The following is a 22,520-nucleotide window of genomic DNA, read 5'->3' on the forward strand; positions in this document are numbered from 1 at the left end:
CCAAATATATGAATGTGTTGCATTATTTTTGTTCTAGCGAACCATAGAAGCTCCCATAATGCCAAGATTTCATCTTTGGAATTGGTTCCATAACCACCATGCCAGTAGAGCTTGTAATGTGAATGTGGGGAAATTTTGATCCAAGCGCCACAACCACAAATGGCTTCCTGTGCGGCCCCATCAAACATGCCTACAGGAAAAAGAGTTTGAATATGAGATACCCACTTCCTGATCCTTTTATCCATATGAGCCTTACTCACATGTGCATCTACCCAAACCAGGATCTTGGAGCATATGCGAGAAATATTGACATGTGTACTGTCAAAAATCTGGTAATTCCTAGCATGCCAAAGCTCCCTTAAGATCTAAAAAGGTAGGTCCTTTCATTGTCCCTATCCAGAGATCCACCATCTGAGACAATGTTCCAGTGTGTTGAAGTTTCTAAATAGGATGTTTAACATCCAAAGAACCTGACTCCAAACCTGCAAAGAAACCGACCACTGCAAAAATGGCGAAGGACAAATTCCAAGGACTTAGTACATAAATGACACAACCTAGACCATGATGGCCTCTTTTGTTCAAATTATCCCAACTACCAAAATCACCTTGGAAGATATATTTCATCCAAATAATTTCCATACAATTGTTAAACAAATGTTCTCGAAGATTAAAAGATTTAAAAATATTTTTGTTGTTGTTGAGATAGACATGAAAGAATCATGGTTTGAAGTTAATTTCAAATACCTAATTAGTTTGGTAAAAAAATAAATTAATAGCCAACTTAGATATATTTTATTTATGAATTTACCAAACTTTGAGAGGGATCAAATTTCTTGAGGTGAAAACCTCTTTTAAAGTGAAAAGATGTTTAATCCTTTCGGCACTTGGTAGATCTGGAATTAAAATAGATCTAAGTTGATTTAATTATTAATTATAATCATTTATTTTATTTTATCTTTTTTTTTTTATACAATTTGACTCAGTGAAAATGTTTTAAATAATAATAATAATAATTTATTTATTTTATTTTATTAATTTTAGTTTATTTTTACTTTTTGTGTAATTTCACTGAGTCAAAATGTTTACATAACCTAAGAGGACAAGACATGACAATATCTCTTTTATACTGGGCTCGAGAATGCTTCTCAATGAAATAAATAAATTAAATTTAAAAGGTCTATTTTCTCAAGAATAAGGAAATTTATATATTAGTTTGATGTCTAGCTTGGCTTCGACTTTAAAATTAAATTAGGATTATGATTATTACATTGAAAAGTTTGTTTCCTACAAACAAGGTATATGAATGGATATTGATTTGTATGAGATAAAAAAAAAACTCGCTTCTAGGCTAGTACCCTTACAAAAATATTCATGTTTCGAAAATTCATTGTTATTAGAAGGCCAAAACATTGAAATTTTGTTCTTTTGACAATTTTTTCCCCTTATCCTAAACACATGTTTGTTATAAACTCGACATAACACTCCTAACAACACTATATATCTACAAAGCATCAAAATAAACCAAAACCAAGAGATAAACATCTCTACATATCAGAACAGAAATTTAAGTTGATCCTGATGTTCCAACCACGTGCTCGCCTCAGGCCTTTTTCTTCAAAGGTTCCACAAGTCTAGTCTAGTTTGCTTCTTCACTGAACAAATCAACATTGATGGAATTTTCCTCTAGGTCCATTACCCGAGCATTTAACATTGAAAATTTAATCCGAACCTCCATCTAGAGCTACTCTAGTTGCTTCGAAGTAGCTCATTTGTGGTATCCATGAGAAGTTGCATGGACTTTTGCACATTTTCCCCTACATCTTTCTCGTGTCAAAGAGTGACCAACAATGCTTCGAAAAAATCAATCAAGCGTGCTAGAAAATTGTTGAATTGAGATTGCTCGACATATTGAGACTGACTACACTAAACTACCATAGCAGAGTGGTAATGCTTAAAACTAGAAATTGCAATGAAAGAAAACCACTTTTGGTCACAAAAGTGTATCCTCATTCACAGTGTATGTGCAACTACACTCCTCCTTAAATAATCACAACTCCTTTTGAACTGAAAACCTGCACTAATGATATATTGAGCTCCCATATATGTGTCCATGAATCGATGAACTCCAAGAATTATCATGTGAGAGATATAAAGGTACAAGAGAATTAACACCATCCTCCAAATAATTGAATGTTTTTCCATCATTGAGGATTTCAACACCAATATAGTCTCATCCCACCCTTTGAGATTTAACACATGATACCACTTGTAAATGCCATCCATTTCTTCTAATCGCCAGTTGTTAAGGTGATTTAGACGGGGATTAATTCCCTTTAAGCTGCATGGTTATGTTATTAATTTTAGTGATCTTCCCTTGATTGTGATGGCCTTCAAGCCGAGGACACAATATTTGATGTGAAGGGGTCCACCTTTAAGGCCTGTTCAAAGTTCCTTATAGAAAAAGTTTTGTAAACTTATATTTTTTATTTTTATTTTATAAATCGATGTTCAGGGGATAGGAGAATTAAAATTCAAGCCTTGGTACAATACTTACTTCCTTTGCTCCAAAGTAGCTCATTTATTAACCTTGGAATATGTTATTGTGTTTAACTATCTCAAGACATGGAAGAACTCAATTTGCTCAAATTGCATTTTTTGTAAAATAATCTGTTGAAGGATTGAAGGAAAACATGTGCTTTTTGATCCTTTAGCTTTCCACAGCTGGAAGATGACAATCATTGAATCTATATAGGTTGTTAGTTTGGTAATATTCCTGGCCAATGTGATTTCCAGGCCCTGCCAAAGTGCTATGTATTCAACTGGGTTATTGAACGAAATACCCAAAACCCAAGCATATTTTGTCTATGTTTGTTCATTGGGGTGAAGAATAACCCCTCTCGCTCTTGACACCCCTTTTTATGATTATTATCTTGAGAAATCCAATGCGCATTCAATCATTGGTATCATTGGTATCATATCCACATGAATGAGATCAATCTTTAAGAATTTAATAGCTCCCACTTATTTTATTTTGGTTTATTTGTTATTTATTATAAATTATAAATTTATGATTCGTTTTTCATTTTGGTAACACACTATCTTCTCCCTCATGGCCCATCTATTTCTATACCAAGGCTTTCCATTGATGCATCAATAAGAAGTTTCCGATGTGGAAAAATCTAACTTGAGAAAAATAAGTTAAAGCCACTTGTAAGGAACATCATTGTTGTATGGTCATTGGGAATTGTTACTACCCCGAATTAGTAGCCTTGACAAGGTCTCATCATGGTGATAATTGGTAAGAACATGGGAGATGCACCTATTCTCACCTCAGCACTATCTTGTCTCACTTTAAACCAACTCCTACAATTCCATGGGGGCTATCTCAATACCTTGATTGCTTCAACAAGTTAGTAAACTAGTGCCTAGGAACCTTATGTTAAATGAAGGTTAGGATTAATTAAACACAAGTGCTAAATTTGATATTTGAATAAATGTAGAAAATAGAAAACAACACTTGAGAAAGAGTGAAATTCCTAAAGAAATACTATCTTTGATGTCACAAATTGAGGTAAGGGTGAATATAACAAGTGAGATGATCTTTCTTTGAATTTTTTTTATTATATGACTAAAAGAGGAAAATATTGGTGTTGTTCAACACTTCCAACACTTGTAAACGATAAAATAAATAGAAAAAAACAAGTTTGGAGCGTTCTTGAAGCCACTTAGGAGCATGGAAACACACTATTCAAATAAAGCAGTGAAGAGGAAACCATAAACATACAAAACTAACCATAGGAGATAAAATTGCAAAAGGTTTGTGGCCCCAATGGGGTTAGTTGGTAAATCTACTTCCCCGGGTCATAACTTTTGCATATGATCTTAATTTGGCATGCTTGGTATCCCATTGGGAAGGTCTATTCGAGAAGTAGACATTTCAACCAAGCTCGAGCCAAAGAGTATGTCTATCACTTGGGCCACTGCCACAATAAAAAAATGTTGTTTAAGGCCTCAAAATGTCTTTGGAAGGTCAAGACCTAAAAAATAGTAGAAAAACTACCAAAATGGAGAACTATGATTTGAGTTAGTGGATTAGCTGGATGTCCACTGATATCCACTAGGGTCAGTGCTCCCCCCTTAAGAAGAAATGATCTCCATTACATTTTAGGTCCCCATTAGATGGGAAAATTTCTACCAAACTTGGCCCTGGGTGAGCCATTTTATTTGGTGCAGGAGCTACCCTACTTTGACAACCCAATAAAGTTAGATCCTCTATTGGCAAGTGCCCTTAACATGTGTGTGTATGATCTGATCAATGACTACCTATTCTATGTAGCCATGTTTGAGCTATGTTGGGTTCAACTACTTTTCTATATTTGATATGTTCAATAACGGTGGAAAGTATGGCTGAAGAAGGTCCATATTGAGCACTAGGTGTAAGCTAAGGAAGGGGGAAATACTTAGTTCAACAACATTGTTTCCCACAATCTTGGTGATAGTGTAAGGTCCATAGAAAAGAGGATGAAGCCTCCAATGTGGTCCTGTAAGGTGTTCATTTTGCAAATGCAACCAAACCTTGTCTCCCACCTAGAATTTATGTGGAACCCAGTGTTGATCATGGCATTTCTTGAACTAATTATTAGCTTTATGTAAAAGATCATGGACCTATTGATGGATGTGTTGAATTCATTCAATGAATTAGTTGGTTTTGTTGGCCTCAGAGTGAGCATAGGAATATTTTACCTCTATGGACACAAAGGGTAATGCTACATCAATGGGAATGAATGGTTAAAATCCCAAGCCCACCTAAAAAGGACTATGGTTGGTCAAGCTATGGATGGATATATTGTAGTTGTGTTGAAAATAGGGGATACTTTCATCCCATTTGTGGGGATGCTTAAAGTTGTATAAGTGAAAGATATGCACGATCATCTTGTTGATGACCTCTTTATGGCCATCACTTTGGGGATGAAAGACAACGTATTTGGAGAGCTTGGTGTGCAATAGTGACCAAAGGCTTGATAAAAATGTTCTTAGGAACCTACTATCTCAATCTAATATGATGGTCTGTATTATCCAAAAATGTACCCATACTTATTAAAATAAGATCTTGGTGGTGGCCTCTATTATGATATTCTTCTTACAAGCTATCAGAATGGGCATCTTGGAAGATCAATCAACAACCACGAAGACACGGTCATTTGTCTGCTTGGTGGAAGGAAGAGAAGACATGCAGTTCATTGAGATGAATTCTTACGACCTATTGGGAGTAGGAAGAGGGGTGTATAATCCTTGCCTCTTAACAGTTTATTTGTTAATGACATGGGCATTATAAGAGCTTATATACTTGCTAACATCTTTTCAAAATTTTACCCAATAGATATACTTTTTTGGCATGACCATTACCTTTTACGTGCTAAAATACCCTTCCATATGACTGTAGTAATCTTCCCAAATTAGTTTGCACATTCACTTGAAGGAACGCAGAGATGGCCCAGATGGCATAACATTTCATCCTAAAGATGAAATTCATTGATGGTCATTCCTATTTTTAGCATGTGGTAGGTGGTAGCAAATTCAAGCTCGATCTCATAGAGGTTGGGCCACTTAAAGGCCTCATGTCTGTAAGAACAGAGCATCGTGATTAGTGCTACAAGTGGAGGTTGAATGATGTAGTCAGTGAAATGATCGATACTCCCCATCTTATATTTTATATTTAAATGAAACTACTACAATTATGTGGACAACTTTTGATGGCGATCACTTTGCAATTTTCCTTGTGTCTGCATGAACTATAGAGGCCTGATATGATTACTACTTCCTTCTCTAGAATGTAATACTTCCATGGGTGGTAGGTTTGTATAGTGGAATACATTTCTTTGTCATAGGTGGGGTATTTATGGATGATATATGATAATGTCTCACTATGGTAGGCCCCCAAATGATTGTGTTGAGTGAGAAATACACTTGAAACATAGTCTAAATCATATGTCACAATCTCAAAAGGTTTTTGTAAATCAGGTACGAAGAGAACTGGGGTTGAGCACAAGCAATGTTTCAACTTTTTGTTTTAACTTACCCCACACAAATTTTTCTGTGCCAACACCCTTGGCCACTTGCCTGAGGGCCCATGCAATATGGGAGAATCCCAACATGAACCTGCATTAGAAGTTGTCAAGGTCCAAGAAACTCCAAAACTTAGTTAGTGTGGTCGGGGTTAGCCAGTCATGAATGACCTAAATCTTGGTTGGATCAACATGCACACCATGCTCATCAACAATATAGCCTAAGTATTGGTCCTTATTCATACCGAGGGAACATTTTTCCAAGTTATCATATAGTTTTTGTTTCCACTGGGAGTGAATGTCCTTTTGAATACTCTCCAGGTTTTTTTCCCAATTATTACTAAATATGAGGATATGATCTAGATATACCACCATAAAATAATTGGTGAAAGGTTGCAATATATAATCCATCAACGTCATGAAAGTTGTTGGGGCATTCATCAAACCAAAGGGCATGACCAACCATTCAAAAATACCTTCTTTACACTTGAAAGTCATCTTCCATACATCAATTTGTTCTATTGATACCTAGTAGTAGATGGAATTCATATCAATATTACTAAAGTACTTTTCCCCTTTGAGCTAGCAAGGTGGTAACTTTCAATTCAGGGAATTACGTATCAGTTCCTAACTGTGATTTTGTTTAGGGCATGGTAATCAATGTAGAGTCATCAGGTCCTATCTTTATTTTTCATGAGTATAATTTTTGGCTTTCATAGGGTGAGGAGCTCAGTCAAATGTGCACTTTTTAGAGCAACTCTTGGATCTAATGCTCAATTTCCTTATTTTTTAGAAGAGAGCGGTAATAAAATGACTATTAAGTAGAGGTGTTTTGGGGTTTATATTGATTGAATTCTTGACTTGACAGTGTAGAGGTACCCCAGTGGGTGAAGAGTAGTGATATTTTTATTCTTTCACAACCTTGTCCACTTGATTTTGTTGAGTGGAGAGGCCTTGTGTGGATTCCATGGATGTGGTCATGATCTTCTGCTCACTTTGAGAGTGAATTAGGAAGAAGACAACTTTTCTGGCATGGGAGATGACCTTCATGCATTTCTTAGCGGATATCAAAGAAATGGAGGTACTCAAAACTACCTCTGGTATCTTGTATAGTTTTCTACCCAAAGTAATAATAACATTGTGAGGTCTAGACTCATATACGACATGATGCTTCCACAAGTATGGTTTTCCTGATGGAACATATCAAACTTCAATTGGGGAAATATCATAGGATACCTCATACTTGAAGGGCTTGATGCTATAGGGCATGAGGAATTTTTGGCTGACACAGAGGTATCAGCCTTGGTGGAGCCACACTTGTGTATTGTTGTGGGTGTGGTGTTGTCAATAATTCCAATTGCTTAACAACATCTTCTAGGTGAGGTTCTTTTGACTTACATTATTCACAATGAAGTGCAATGAAGCACCCTTTACCTACATCTGTGAGTGAAAAAGACACTCGCCTTCCTCTAATTATTTGGGTTCACTTGGCTGGACCTTGGTGGTAGTGATGGTGGCATTGTGTTCTACACTAATGATCCAATTTCCCTTTTCTAGATCCAATTCAAAGTCATATTTTTCATCTAACTCTAAGGATTTCATCTTAGCCACCAACGATTGCTTTGATCAACATTTATAGTATTATGTAGAGGGCTCTTATGGAACTCACACCACTTTTCCTTGTCTTTCTTTATCTTCCCTTTACCCTTCTTTGTTTGTAGTTTAAACAAGTTGCCTGGGGTGGTCCATCCTACCTCCATTCTTTGTACGTTAGGGTTTCCTTTTCCCTACTTTCGCATTGACAAATTTGCAAATCCAAGATCTCGCTTCTTCTGTTTAAATTTCTATTTGATTTTGATAGCATGTCGGTATGCCTCACCTAATGAGGTTATTTCCAAAAACTCCATCTCTGTCTGGATGTATCTATGTAGAACACCGCAGAATTTGAGCACCATATTTCACTCGAAGTCTTTGATACTTAGCTTGGTGCATAAGTTATGGAAGATATTTGTGAACTCTATAACTATTTGGTCCCTCTCTTTCTATAGTGTGGTCCATATCATGCACTGGTCATCATAGCTTCCAACAGGGTAATATCGCTCCTTAATACCATCCTTGAAGGAACCCCAAGTGGGTATGATTGCGAACATTGCAGATTCCTCCGTGGCATTTTCTTCACAGTAAGTCTCCCACCAATCCTTGACATGGGGAAAAGCCTTAAGGATTGCAAAGGTAATATTTTCTCTATCTAAAAAATTGTGGATAGAAAAATATGCTTCTAGCAAACTTGACAGTTTTTCTAGAGCATCTGCATCTATCTGGCCTTCAAATATAGGAATATCAAAAATAACTTGTACCTTAAAGGGGGTGATGCCTCCAAAGTTTTTACTTGATGATGATGCGTCGACTGTTGGTAGTTGTTGAATAATTTGGGAAAGACTATACATCATCTTGTTCCCTTGTCGCATGAGGGCTTCCTGAACCAATAGTTTAATAAGGCCTTGTTAGGGTCATTGCGGATGGTTTCGCAAAGGTTCAAGTAGTTCAAGTCCAAACTCACTAAACCCTGACCTCATTTAGAACATGCAAAAAAACATAGATATTGATAAAATTGCTTTAATACCATTGATCCAAATTTATGAAAGGAATGAAATGAAATACAAATTTACAATAAAAAAAGAAAGATATAGTATAACTTGACTTATATTAATAAATGGAACATGCTTATAATGCAAAGAATGTGGAATGAAACAAACTTGCTCAAATGGGGGCATATTATCTCTAAGAAGAGATGTGATGGCTATGCGCATTCGCTAGAGCGCATTACAATGAGGCCAAAAGGCCCTTTTTAACATAAAGAAGTAATGAAGAAACCCTAAACATTTAAAAACATAAACCTAGGAGATGAAATGCCAAAAGGTTGTGGCCCTGAAAAATTAGTTGGCACATAAACCTCTTGGGTTCATAACTTTTGCATACAAACTTCATTTTGCATGTGTTTGTATCCTGTTGGAAAGGTCTACTCGAGAAGTACACATTCCAACCGATATACCCATTGTGGATGTTACTCTTCAACCTCTTGTGTTTTGAACCTAGCAGACTTGCACTTGTTGCAATTCTCGTAGGGAGGAGCTTATCCCAAATAGATGAGAGAGAAAGACAATGGTCTGACAGTAATCCTACTTTAGCTAAGGATGTCCTTGATGTGGTGCTCAATGGAGTGCTTAAACCTAGTTGTGCGCGACAACCTCAACCCAAAAATGTTGGGACTAGCACTGACTTGATATTAAGTAAGAATTAATGAACTCGGAGGAAAATGTTGTGAGTGAGTGGGAACGTCTACAATATCATGAAATTTTGGAGGATTTCTGTCAATCAATGTTTGGTTCTAGGCACACCCATGATGGAAAAAAACAATATCTATTGACCATATATCTATACTAGAAAATGAAAACTATGCTCTCTCTAGTGCTTCTGGACATTGAGCAAGATGCCAAAACAAAATTTCGATGGTTCTTGATGAGATGGGGAAATTTTAGGACGAGATATAGGATTCAGTGACTAGGTTGGAAGAACACCTCCTTCATGCAACATGTGCTAGTGGAAACAAGTCGAAAAGCTCCATTGAGGTGGCTACTTCCTCCTCATAATTTCTTAGTTTTTTCCTCATGCAAGAATGTTCATGGCTTATAGTTTGTACTCGGTTTAATCTACCCAGTCATAGAAATTCAAACTTTGTATTTTGTGATATTAGCTACTTAGTAGGTAATAGTTATAGTTTAAATAAGGATTAAGGGAGGCATTGTCAGTCTATCATCAAAGTTTTTGTATTACCAACAAACCATACTTTTGTTAGATATTGGACTAATGCTCTATTTTTTTGGCTATGGTTTGGTTTCCCTAGTGGCATACCACCAATAGGCAGAGTTATGCACAACATGTAAATTTTGCTTCAAATAATAGAATAGAACTTACAAAAAAATAAAATGTTTCATTTTACCATAATTTTTGGAATGAATATGTAGGGTATTAGTAATTTCTCTTAATGGTCCAAAGGATGTATGGAAAAAATAGACATGAAATAAAATTTTACACATAATAATTAGATTTGAAAATAAACCATGTGTGCGGACTTAAGGGTATTTTTTCTTTTTTAAATTTCTAGAAAATGGAATTAAGTTATTTTACTACAATCGTCATGTTTTTAATTAAATCTATGAAGGTGATGGTAGGTATTTCATGTGAATGGGCAAGCTTTATTTATAGATTTAACGCAAAATCATATAACTAAAGTTCAATATATTTCCATGACTTGGCTATTCCCATAATTGGAAAGATAAGAAGCATGCCTTTTACAAATAGCGAATCAAACCAATTGACTATCACAAGGGCTCAGAAAAGGAGGAGGGAATAGCTTCACTTGGCCTAGCACCATTGGTTTTCAAGTTGCTTTGTAAATCCTTTTATGACATAAAAGCCAAAGGGTAATTTGTAAAGCCTCAATGTGATATAAGCATAGAGGTATGACATATAGTGAAAGGGTTGGACTTTAAATCTTGTTGGTAATTTGTCTCAAGTTTAGGCCTTGGACTTGGGCTTGCATTTCTTACCATGTGAGAATATCCTAATATCAAGTTACCTAGTGAGAGGTGGTTTATCTAATGTATTTTCCATATTCCTAGGTAGATAAAGAGCTTGTTTAGATTCATACTATATATTATAAGTTGAGATTCAATGGGCATTGTTGACAAACCATTGGTATGGTTATTTTGGTTTTGCATGGTCCAACCTCATCAAATTTGGAGTATAATTTTCCATAGAAGTTATGTAAATTTTTTCTTTGATTAAATATTTTGACTTAAGGAAATGCATATATTCTCTTAATTAAAAAAAATTAATGTCCACCAATGTGAGATTCAATTTCCATTTTGTTTTTATTTATGGCGTTTAACTCTCATTGTTTATTGTTTATTTACTATGTTTTTCTTATTACATGTTTTTTTTAATGTATATATGTTTAACTCATATATTAATTATTTCTCTGATTAATAATGATAATTTAAAATAAAGTTATAATTTAATTAATTTTATGATTTTTTCTTATATTGGCAATGTGATATGTATCATGAGGTAAGTGTCTTGATGCTTATTATGGTTGATTTCTATTGATGTTTAATAATCATTTAATTTATATGGTTGCACTAGTTTTATATTCATATTTCCATAAAAAGTACTTAATCTCTTTACAATAGGTTTCCTAGAAGAGAACATACCTCCCATAATGTAGACATTATTTTGGTTTCCCAATTTGAGAACAAACCTATTACTTTATCTCAAAACTTATGTAGCAGTGTTATGATTTTCTTTAAACAAAATCTGAGAATACCAAAGGTAATATTAAGCATGTGGGCAATGATCTTGAAATCATTCTTCAAAAATAAAGGAATATAAATGCACAATAATGGAAGATGAATTCACCATAAAATATACGATTTGGGAGTCATTCTTTGGGGCCTAAAATCACATCAATTGTTGTTGCTAGATTGCCATTGTCTCCTTGGATTGTCATTGCATCTGCATCCCAGTTTGTTCCTATGTCATACTGTTTTGTGTTTTCTAATTATAGAAAACATCCAAATCAATATTCCTTAATTGTTCATATTTAATTTGGTCTTCAATTCCTAAAGTCTACTATACATTTACATCTATAATTTGAACTAATGCAACTATAATTATGAACATTGGGCCAAATATTAAATGGAACTCTAGATAACCACCAATAGTCTCATTTTATTTATGTCATGGATGCATTAAGAAATGAGAGGAGATGGGTTTGATTCTTGTACTTCAAAGACTAACAATGAATTCATGTCATGTTTTCCTCTTTGTGGTATTGGTAAAAGTATAGCTTGAATGCAATTTCATTACTTATTTTAATTAATTTGATTTTCATTGTTGTCATGTCAAGCATGGGATATGTTTCACAATAAGAATAGGGAAAGAGAAGAGATGATCAATTGTTCAAGAAATTGCATTTGTAAAAGTAAATGATGAAATTCCTATAGTTTTTGTAGATATTTTCTTGCATATTTATATAAAAACAAAAAGAGAGAAAAAAAAATTACTAGTGTAGTGCCCTGGGTAACATCATTAAGAGTTTCATAATTGGAGTCTAGTTAGTCCAAGCATTGAAGGTATTTTTTCTCCTTAAGCCCTTTGTTCTTAATTACACAAGTTATTAATATCTTCATTTGTCTATACAAGACTATAGTTTTGATGTACTTTGATACCTTGCTATTGAAAAATCTAGTGTATGGCATAAGTTTCCTAATTTCTGCATATTCCTCAACATTTGAAGTTTTCCTCCTCTTTACCCTAACTGTATCTTCCATACCTTTTATCTATCATCTCACCACTTTCAAATCCCTAGTTTGGTATGAGTTCATAACTGATGCATCCCTCGTCTTTTCTTCTTACATGATGTACTCCTCTCCTTCATGATTTAGCATTCATTTTGTGTGTTCCATGTATATAGACAAAACACTAGTATAAGGAGTGGTAATCTCCCCAATTCAAAAACATTCTAGGTGAATGATTATCCCAAATCAACTTTTATAATTTTCCATATTTTTGGTACATCTTGTATTTAAGTTGAACACATGTTGCCCAATAGTGAATTAGTCAAATACAATTTGTCATCAATGTTTATTAGTGATGATATATATGAAACTACATACAAACCAATTAACTGCTCAGAGGACTTGTTTGTATCAATCTATGTGAAATGAATATCAAATAGGTTGTGCAAAGTGTTTGCGATCACTTTTTATTTATAACGAGTAAATGCAAGAAAGCAATGGGTGTGACTAGGCATATTCCTCTCTTCATGAAAGTGTTTGAATCCAAGTTGTCATCATGGATTAGTTGGTCCTTCAAACTCCCTTTTTTGAAAATGCTTTCATCCAAAGCATCATGGCTTAAGAGTATACTAGTCAATCTAACTTGTTTAATTTAATCGGCATGTAATAGAAATATCATTTTACAATAACAACATCATAATATTTTATGATGACAGACTTTCATAATAATGTTCACTCTGTATCCACTTAATCTTGTTCATTAGGTGATATAATTACATAGAGTTTTTAAGTTTTATCCATTGCATGATATAATTATATTAGAGAGTTTTTAACTCTCTTCATGGTAGTACATCCTTTGAAAGTTGATTATGCTCCAACCACATTATTTTTACACCCTTTAAAAGTTGATTATGCTCCAACCACATTATTTTTAGGGAAAAGCATATAAATAAATCTACATTAACATGGAAACGTGGATCTATACTAATTTAATACAACTAAACTTCCATCATTTCCATTGATTGCTATTACAACCACCTCTCTACTAGAATCAGGTAACTTGTAAGAAAACCACAATATGAAAATAAGAATGCTGGTGTTAAAAAAGAAAAAAAATATGAAAACATCTAGACAAAAAAGAAGAAAAGACATCATGGAGACTAACCTTGAGTTGCTCAACCCAACTAAAATAGTGCCAAATAGCCCATCTTGTGGCTATATGCTTCCTTGGAAAGATGCATCATTTCCAATCCTTTGGCATCGAGACTAATACACTATAATAGTTTTCATACAATTCCAAATAGATGAAGCCAATCATAGATTTACATATGAGGAAATTGATGATATGACACACTTATTCTTCAAATGGAATAAAACAAATTAGTGTGAATCTGGATGGATTCATGAATTTTGAAGTTTAAACGTATTGGTCATGAATTATAAATGTAATAGTGTAAAAAATATGATTATTAAATATGAGAAAAATGGTTGGGAATTTGAATAGATAGACCAAACTCACCATTTTTGTTCTTATAATTTGAAATAGTTTAAATCCTAAATGCCATCATTGCTCCTTCACTTTATGATCCCTTTCATTCTTAAGTGTACTAGGTAAACAAATGATGCCATCATTTGAACCCTATCAAGGCATTATTATACCATTTAGAGAATGCTTATAGATAGGAATAAGGAATAGGTCACACATGATCCCCTTAAACAATACACCTTCTAGTAGCATAGAAAAATTACAATAAGTGCACCGAAATGTGCTTAATGAGAGTTTCAATTGGTGTAGAATTTGAGAGTGCTAAAATTAGGGGATAGAGGGAAGAATTTGTTAAAAAGGTAAAAATGATAATGAGTTGGATGGTCAAGGATAAGTTGGTTTATTTGTGCTATCACTGTTATTGTGATTGTTCCTCAACTTCGATGTAATGATTTTGTAGATCACTGGTGAAGACTCTCTCTAGTTTTCCTTTTCTTAACATTCTCATTAGTGGTTGGAGTGCATTTTTTAAGGACTATGATCATTGTGCAAGTAAGACTATATCTACCTTGAGAAGCTTTCAAGTCTCTTAGGCATATCAATGTCAATTTCTAACCATGGTGGTTTTCACCTCTTGAGAGCTTGTTTGACCTTCTTCAAGTCCTTAGCTGATGTAGACTTTTCAATTACCTAAAGATAATTATAAATTAATTGAAATCTTATTTGTTGAGAGATACAAATCCATCCTCGCTTGAGAGGCTCCAAGATATTGTATGCTATGAAAATTTGCATAAATGCAAACAAAGAAGAAGAACATAACTATGACAAAGAGTATAAAGAAAGATTCAAAACCACTGTCTATTAATTGAATCAATGGACAAAATCACATCTATGGTCATCTAATAAATCATTTACAATTTTGGGTAAGTGACAAGAACAATCCAAACATACACTTTTATCAACATAATTGTCTAAAGTTGTCGATACACGAAGTAACAAAAAACACATAGTTCTAATGTGAAGGTAATATTGTAGGTGAGAGAATATTGGAATTATAAATCACAAAATAACAATGCTTTTGTGTTGTATTAGAGAAGAAGTATGAAACCTTATGTCATATATGTTTTCAAAGACATCAAGTATGATTATCATTCTTATTAAATATATTTCAATCATTCTAGTATATATTGGGATATTTATCATTTAGGGAATTATTTTTAACAAGTTTAACTTTAGCAGCCTTGAGGGTTAGCTCAATTAGTTGAAGTCCCATTGTTAATGTGCCTTGCCATTGGAAGGTCACAAGTTCAATTCTCCTTGATAAGACTAAGAGCCCCAAGGCCACCCTACTAAACCACATAAATAAGAAAGGTACCATCCAATCAAATCGTCTAGGGGTGTGGAGTGATCTCATTCGAGCTTCCCTTCTTCTGCAAGCCAGTGATCAAATTGTGCAGTGAGTAAACCCTAAGTGTTCACACTCACAATTTTGCCTTGAAGACTTCTTCAAACGCCATGGCAATGGAGGCCCATACAATTTTCACGAATCCCTAGCTACTGGTGTTCCCTGACTCAACCGCAATATAGGTTTATTTTTATTCTTCATTTTGAATAGTTGAGTTCCATTTTCTGTTGGCCTCTCGGGCACAACCCCATTCCCTCTTCGCCTACTACTCGATTGCAGAGCGCTTATCAGAGCCTTCAAAGCACGACTTGGAGAAATTTTATTCACTAACAGAATTTCTCCTACCTCAGCTGGTGTTATACAACCCCCTGCCTGAAAAGCCTCTTCAACCTCACAGAAAAGCTTATGTTCTTTGATACCCAAATAATTGTTTGCCAAGAGTTTGAAAGCAGAAAAGGTGCAGTGAGGAAAATAAATATGCATGTCCATTCTTCCAGGCCTCAAAAGGGCAGGATCCAATCTTTCCCTATTATTTGTTGTAAACACTATAATTTTCTCCTCACCACAGCTGGACCAAAGCCCATCAATCAAATTCAGCATCCCAGAAACTGTAACTCTGCCACTCTCGTGTCCATCATCATTATCACCATCATTCCCCTGATGTCTCTGTTCTTCATTGTTCGCACTGCTGTGCCTTGGCAGATCCAAAGAAGAATCAATATCCTCAATCACAATAATAGATTTATTGCTTGTCTGCATCAAAAGCATCCTCAGCTCACAATTATCATTCACCTTCGTCAATTCCAGGTCATAGATATCGTAATGCAAGTAATTAGCCATGGCTGCAATCATGCTGGATTTCCCTGTACCAGGAGGCCCATAGAGCAAATAACCGCGCTTCCAAGCCCGGCCCAACCTGTGATAGTAATTCTTACCGCGAACAAAAGCATCAAGATCCATCTTAATCTTATTCTTCAGATCTGCTTCCATTGCAATGGTATCGAAAGTTGCAGGATGCTTGAAAGCCACAGAAGTCCAATCAGGATGCCTGAAAGCCAGAGAAGTCCACTGCTGCCTCCCAAATTTCTGGCCGTTTGTATAGAGCTTGAGCTCTCTCTTCCTGTGATCAACTTCCTCTGCAACAGCCTGAACATGCTCCAAATAAGGTCTCAAGACAGCAGCCTTGTCCCTCTTGTGGATTTTCAAAATAAAACTCCTGGTTGCATCACCCTCACCGTCCTTCTTCTTCACCTCATGTATCCACCACAACCTGGCACCTAAAAACACGTCCTCCACACTCTGACCTGCCTCTAATGAAACAAACATATCTTTGGAATTGTTAGCACTATACAAATTAGCACAATGAGTATCCACAACACCTGCCAGGGTACTGACATAGGTACTAACCTTATTATATAATCCATTCTCTTGGACCCCATCATAGCCATAGTGCTGAGGAATCCTGAAAAACTTGTAAGCTTTCCATTTCTCCTGCCATGATTCCAGCCATCTCCTCACCATTTCCAGCAGCTGGGGAGGGACCAAGTTCCAAAAGACTACTATGATCCCCATTAAGGACCAAAATTGGGTAAGGGAATCCATTGGCAAATTCAAATCTCAAACAGACAGAAGAGAATCCAGCTTTCTAACAGATTGGCTTAAGCTCCCACGATTTCGTGACAATAGGTATCATCAAGGCAATTCAATCTTGCAGCTACGGCTTCTGTTTTTTTTCCCTCTCTTTTCTAGATTTTATACTGAAACTCTGTTCAGAACACCGTAAAGAAAAAGGGGGCATCGAGGAATTGAAATTGCGTACGCATTGTGGGCCGAAGAGCAGCGTTCTTTGGTGTGAAGAATTTGATAAAGATCGTGGCGGATCCGTGTGTAGGTGTGGAATGTGTCGTGGGAGCGCGTATATATTTACAGAGCCAAAGGATACGGGGACCCGGTCAACCCTTCCAAGTTTCTTGGGTGTGAAATCCGCTTTCCCTCAAGCTGGCTTTTGTCGCTCCCTCGGAACATCATGAACACTGCCTAATTTTAGAGAATTATAGGATTTGTGATCTAGAAGTTTCTATTTCGATTTATTTTTTTAATATGTTAAATTGGAATATATAATCTATAAATATTGTATAGATAATCTTCAGCAAAATCACATGATCAATATTTTGTCGACGCGTTTCGAACCAACGAGTGTGGGACGATGAACCACACTCGTTGGTTCGAAACGCGTCGACAAAATATTGATCATGTGATTTTGCTGAAGATTATCTATACAATGTTATGGATCACAGAAGTCTAAACTCCTTAATCTATAAATAATATATAATATTATATTATGTTATATTTATTAAAATTTAATAATAAAATATAGAAGAGGGTGTTTTGATAAAGTACCCTTTGTTTAAAGCTCATTCATTCAAAATCTTATAGTTTAAAGAATTCCAAGGATTGGTGTAACGGCAAATGCAATTCCCCAAATAATTTTGATAAAAAACTAATCACACAAATTACAAACAAAATAATTAAAAAACAATAAAATTTATAAATAGAAATATATATTGAAATTTTATTTTTTTTAAATATATTATTAATTATATTTAATACATACAACTTTCTTATTTAATTTGCATATGCTTAAGAAATAATTTAGTTTTTAATTGAGAAGAAATTAGCTATATAATATTTGAATTTCAAATATATATTTTAAGTAGTTATTTAATTTATAATATTTTTTATTAGGTTAATAATATGTTCGGTTATTTAAGTTTCTAGAATTTTAATTTAATTGTTAATGACTAGCACAGTTATATTAATTCATAATAAACACTAAAAACATTTACTTTATGATATATTTTATCTTGTTAAAACTAATTTAGAGTCATCTTAAATTCGGATAGCTAAGTCTTTTTTTAGTCTAAAAGATGTTTGCACCTCAAGACATTTGATCTCTCAACCATTGGTAGATCCATAATTAAGATGCATCTAAATTGGTTTAATAAATAATTATAATTATAATTATTAATTTTTGATTTTATTCTATTTTATTTTTATGTAATTTGATTAAGTCAAAATGTTTACATAACATGACATTACAACATCTGTTTTGTTGGAGAGCTCTAGGCACAATTAAAAAACCATAAAAGCTAACTAAATTATATCTTTATTTTAAATTATTATTATTGGACATGTGATATTAGCAAACCAACCTAGATCCATCTTAATTATGGATCTTTCTAGAGCCAAGGAGGATCAAATTTCTGTTCACTCTAAAAGAAGTTTGCACCTCAATAGATTTTATCACTATGGATGCTTGGTAGATTTAGAGTTAAGATGGATTTAAGTTGGTTTAATTATAATTATTAATTATTAATTATATTTTATTTTTATATAATTTGACTGAATCAAAATGTTTTATTTAATAATTATAATTATAATTGTATTGTATTTTATTATTTTATTTTTATTTTTATTTTTATGTAATGTGATCGAGCCAAAATGTTTATAGGCCATGACATGATAAGGAGGATCAAATTTCTATAAAATAAATTTTCACTCTAAAAGAAGTTTTCACCTCAAGAGATTTGATCCCTATGGACGCTTTTCGCTGTAAAAGAAGTTTGCACCTCAAGAGATTTGATCCCTATGGAGGCTTGGTAGATCTGGAGTTAAGATATATTTAAGTTCGTTTGATTATAATTATAATTATAATTTATTTTTATATAATTTGATTGAATCAAAATGTTTTATTTAATAATTATAATTATAATTATATTGTATTTTATTATTTTATTTTTATTTTTATGTAATGTGATTGAGTCAAAATGTTTATAGGACATGACATGACAAGACACGACATTACAACATCTCTTCCATATTGGGCTAGTGAGCACCTTTACACAAAATCATGGTACTCGTCTATAGTACTGTAACAAATCCTATTAAAATTCTCGAGAAAATGGGAGTGCCAATTAGGGTTATCTCGGTTGGTTGGAAAGATTGGTTGTTAACTTCAAATCTTCCCTAGTGACATGTTGAGCTATAATTCTTTGATAAGTATTATTGTAATTGCTTTGTGCCTATAAATATTGTTGTACTGACTTTGAACATCCTTGAACTGTTAAATGAGTATACTTGTTGGCCTAGTACCAACAAATTCACATTCTTAAAGAAAAAAGTAAAATAATTTTGGTACAAACAATCTCATTGTAGCTCTCAGATGAGAAGTTGATTTCTTTTTTTGAGAAAAAATAAAAAGGAAATAATTCTACGTAGTTAAGAATCTTGTCAAATGTCTAATAAATCTTATAAGTTTTAGTACATTATTAATAAATATAATTTCATAATAAAATATTTTAAAATTATAAATAATAAATTTATTTTATAATAAAAATAATAATTTTAAAATTTATATTTTAAATAAATATTTTATTCACAATAATATTAACAATATTTTTGTTATTATCCATTAAAAAAGATATTATTAAATAACAAAAAGAATTTACAATTTTAAATAAAATATTTTGATTTCAATTTTATATATTTTATAGTTTTGCAATTCATAATTCCCCATTGCTTTTAGAAAATAAATATGATGACATGTTTCACACATATTCATTTACAATTTCATGATTTTTATCGTTAATTTTTTTTAAAAAATTCACAATATCTTAGTTTTATTTCAATAATAGGCTAAGTTTACTTACTGTTATAAGTAGCAATTAATAATTATTAAAAAATATAACTAACGAGTAGGAGTGAGATGCAGATAAAATGAAGTGGAAAAATATAAACTTTTAGTTCCACCAATTGTAAAAACAATTGAGGACGACATCGAGAATTAGTTGTGTCGTGACAAAAGTAGATAACATGATATTCGGGAATTAAGTGGGTTGACCAAAGTAGCTAACTGATAACTTACACGTAAGTCTTTATTGAGAAATATGTGCACTTGATAGTTTTGAATTTGGGCTCACCTCTTCTTAATATATTGAGGAAATTAATAGCATTTAATAGATTGAGGAAATTATTAAATTATTAAGTTTACGGATATATATTTTTGTTTAAATAATTTTCACATAATTATCATGTCACTGTGTGACATATAGAATCGTTGTGGGTATATTAGTTTAGATCCTTATTTGCAAAGTGAATTTTGGGTTTTGAGTTTTCTTAGGGGATGATGTAGGGAGTGTGGCCGTATTAGGGTTCCGAAAGCCGAAGCAGCAACACATCCAATTCAATTCTTAAACGTTGATAAGATACATTTCCAATGCATGCAGTTACATGCACAACCGAACTCTATCGAGGATTTGGGAATGCACAACTGAACTATGTGGTTGCTTCGCTTTTAGCGTGCACGAATATAAGTTAACAAAATCCTCGTTCGTCTCATTTAGAGTCTGCAATTAACTATTTTTTAATTTCCACTGAATTTCGGGTAATTTTTCCGCCTCTGTAGACGATTCCCTTTAAATTGGGATGGTCATATCGATTAATGGAGCTAGACAAGAGGACAAAAGAACCATGCATGCCTTGGATAACTTTAAAAGGCATCAAGAACAAAATTAATGAGGATGGGTTGTGTTCGCTGGGACATCCTAAATTGGACAAACAAGAAGTGGAAGGGAGAGTTGAGACAAGACATCCCCACGACCATGTGAAGACAGAACCACCATGACTGAGTTGGCAAGATGGGTGACAAAGAATGTTTTCCCATGCAACCTAAACGATTACAACATACACGAGGAAAAGAGAACATTCTCGAAGGGCATTTTCCTTCTCACGGATTGGGAGATTATGCAAGTGGGGAACAGTGACAGGAAGGGGAGGCTGAGAGAGGTTCTCAGTGGTTTTGGGGAAATTACTAGAATAGAGGAATGACAGAGGTAGAGTAGAGAAGACACCACACAAAGAGCACACGAGAAGGTGCAATTTACAACAGTGTTTGAAGAGAGAGGTCTCTCAATGTCATCTCCAAGCATAAATGAGAGGAGGGGATGGAGGGACACATAAGAGCCCTCGTAGGGTATTACAGACCCTGGATAGAGAAAAAGGAAGAAGCTAAGTGCAACAGTTGGATGAAAGGAATATTTGCATCACCAAGGAGATGATAAGAGAAAAGCAGTGATTCGGTTGAGCACTAAAGGGCCAAAAGGACACACCTCTAAGGTGAGGAGTAGTTTTCTCTGGATTCCCTAATTAGCTAGAGGGTGGAGATGGGTTAATCTCTAGATTCCCTTGACAACTAGGGTGGAGGCCTACTTCTTGAGTTCCTGGTGAGAAGTGTTTCAGAGTCTCCCTTTGCTTGTTTTTTGGTTTAATCACAGTGTGTTATGGATTCTCGAGATTGGGTACAACAAATGTGCACTATATCTTTGAGGGTGGAGGTGAAAAATACCTCGATTTCTTTGTTTGGCTAAGGGTGGAGATGGTTTAACCTTTGGACTCCCTTATTTGGTTTCTGGGTGGAGATAGGAGGATCTCTAGACTTCCAGTGGTGTGGAAGTATGAGAAGTCCCTGGAAGTGCCCTTCCTCAAGCTCTGAAATCTAGCTCGGAAGTGACAGTTGCAAGTAAGAATTGGTTGCAGCTCGTCTAAGGTTGGGTGGAGAGTTAGACTTCCAATTTCAATTGCTTGGATTCCTTCATTTTCATGTAAGTGTTCATACAACCTATATGCATGTAGAACTCTTAATTTGGGTTATTATATTATGAGTGCCTCATATGCCTTGTGTATCAAAGATTTCCAAATGGATGTTTGTTGTGTTGTATTAATGATGTTAAATTGTAGCAAGAAAAGGATTCATTTGACTTGTGCCTTAGTCAAATGGAGAAATTCAAATTTCCACTTCAGCAGGATGACTTGAGTTGCAGTTAGTAGGAGTGACATGGCCAAGTCACTCAATTAAGTCAGCCAATTTGAGTTTGTGGGAAAGAGTTGTGCATGAGTTCATTGCTAAGATATAACAATCTAGTGGAGTTATATTTAGTGAAACTTAGTTATCTTAGCTCTAGTATATAATAAAGTCAATATGAGTTCAGTTGAGTAGTTGTAACTGTTTTTAACTCATTGATCTCTTAGTTAACTAGTCAATTTACTAAAAATAGTTTTAGTCATGCATGCAATTCAAATTGCCTAGTTGAGTGGAGGGAAAAGGCATAATTGTATGTATTGTTGTATACTATTGAGTGTACAAAGTT

The 22,520-nt window shown here is 34.2% G+C and overlaps 1 pseudogene; it reads right to left on the reverse strand.

Annotated features, from left to right (window-relative positions):
- Positions 1-15,084: 15,084 nt before the first annotated feature.
- On the reverse strand, positions 15,085-17,073 carry LOC149220604 (AAA-ATPase At2g46620 pseudogene; annotated as a pseudogene).
- Between the last annotated feature and the right edge of the window lie 5,447 nt (positions 17,074-22,520).

This window comes from Pinus tabuliformis, chromosome Q (assembly GCF_031772625.1).
Source record: "Pinus tabuliformis cultivar Carrire ecotype Pingquan chromosome Q, CPIR1, whole genome shotgun sequence".
Taxonomy (NCBI): domain Eukaryota; kingdom Viridiplantae; phylum Streptophyta; class Pinopsida; order Pinales; family Pinaceae; genus Pinus; species Pinus tabuliformis.